The sequence below is a fragment of the Podarcis pityusensis genome (assembly GCF_964106645.2).
Source record: "Podarcis pityusensis genome assembly, chromosome: 10".
NCBI classification, from domain to species: Eukaryota; Metazoa; Chordata; class Lepidosauria; order Squamata; family Lacertidae; genus Podarcis; species Podarcis pityusensis.
Genome location: NC_138035.1, coordinates 36,524,777 through 36,526,762, shown reverse-complemented (window position 1 = coordinate 36,526,762; position 1,986 = coordinate 36,524,777).

Here is a 1,986-nt window from a genome sequence, read left to right as displayed (position 1 = left end):
GATTTTCAAAATATCTTTTCATGTTCTACTAATTATAATTCATGATTTGTTAAATTTCATGTCTGATGAATTTTTCAAATTGATAAATATCTTATAAATTAGGGCTGCAGAAAATAATTGACAAGCTCAGTTGGAAATCACAAAGTGAGTCAATTCATGTCTAGATGTAGATGCACAAATGACCTGTCAGAGAAGTGGCCAACAGGCCTCCAGTATACCTTTCCCCCAATTCCTCTGCCACCAAGATTTTTTTTCTTTTTAGTTTATGAGGAATTCCATCATCATAGCTAAATTCATATGCCACCCACCCAGCTCACAGCACACTTGCATACTTTGGCCTAGGCGAAGGGAGAAATACAAGCTGCAGAGGAATTCCTAAGCCAGCCTATGCAAAATGACATGGCCAAGTTGGGGCCCAATGGGTCAGTGCATCTGGCTGTTAACCAGAAGGTTGGTGTTTTGAGCCCACCCAGGGATAGCTGTGGGCAGGATTGCTGCATTCCAGTAGATTGGACCCAGTAACCCTCGGGGTCCCTTCCAACTCTACAATTCTATGATTAAGAAACAATACAGGGCCACTGAAGACCATTGGCAATGCAACAGAACTGTCCTTCCCCACCCCAACCCCAACCTGTGAACAGAGATTGGGGATTTGGAAGGTTGCCAGGATAATTGGGTGTGAGGTGACAGGAAAATAGTGTCTTTAGCAAGGTGTGCTGGGAAGAAGCAGGGAGAATAAAGAGAGAGATCCCTCTTGGGCAGGCTGGCCAAAGATAGGCTGGGAGAGATGCCTTCAACTTCAGTGCTGTAGGCTTGACCATGTGGGAACGAAGCTATCAAAGGCTGCAACCATATACTAACTTACCTAAGGGTAAGATCTGTTGAACTCCGTGTGACTTACAAGGATGGCGCAGTAAAATTCCTAGCTCCAGATGGCTTAGGACAAGGATCAGCACAACATCCATTCACACATTACAAAACATAAGGTTAATCTGTTTTCAGCAGATGTAGGTTTGGATTCTGCAGCAAATTCTTACACCTAAATAGAAGTTATTGTAAAGGAGGATTGAGAAAAAAACCCTGCTCTCGATCCCACCTAGTCCAGCATTCTGTTCTCAGTGACCACCCAGATGCCTGTGGGAAGTTCAGAAGCAGGACCTGAATGCAACAACAGCCCTCTATAGTCACCTGCGATTCCTAGCAACTGGTATTCAGAAGGGTACTGGCTCATAGCTACGAATAGCTCAATCCTTCATGAATTTGTCTTATCTTTTAATGTGCTCCAACTTGGCGTCCATCACTATGCTCAATCATTTTTGCTGCACTTATATAAATCACATTTGATTCCCCCCCCCCTTCAGGCACCATTATTTTTGAGAAAAATTAATATGCTGCACCATGCCATATCATGGGAATAAATAATCCAGCCTTGTTTTTTTTTTTAAAGCCTTGTCAAAATAAAGTAAAAAAACACAATTCATAGCCAAGTACAAACACCTTTGACTGTTCCATAAGCTTTCAAGAAAGTTCTTGACGGAGTTTGAGAACATTCCCGGGCCCTGACAACAAAGCACCGGACGCGCAATACAAATTCAGTTAACTCTCATCATCATGATGGATCTTTTCACCGACATGAAACCATTATAAAGTGTTAATATCGAAAGGCATGAACTTTTGGCATTCTCCTGTTAGCGCGTCAGAAGAGCACATCTGAGCAGCCCAGCTGCTTTCCACGAAGTCTCCAGGGAGCAGCCCAGGCCGAGCCACCCTCCCGGTCACACCAACGCCGCTTTTCAAACCAGCGGGACGAAACGACGACAACGAACACACTCCGCCGCGTGACCTCACCAACTTCGTTGGCCAACGGTTCGGTTTGAATGGAAGCCCCGCCCACTTCTTCTTCCTCTCTCCCCTTCAACCAGGCAACGCGAACGCGGCTCCTTCTCTCTTTTGTCCTCCCTCGGCTGCCGTAAACGAAATTCGCTG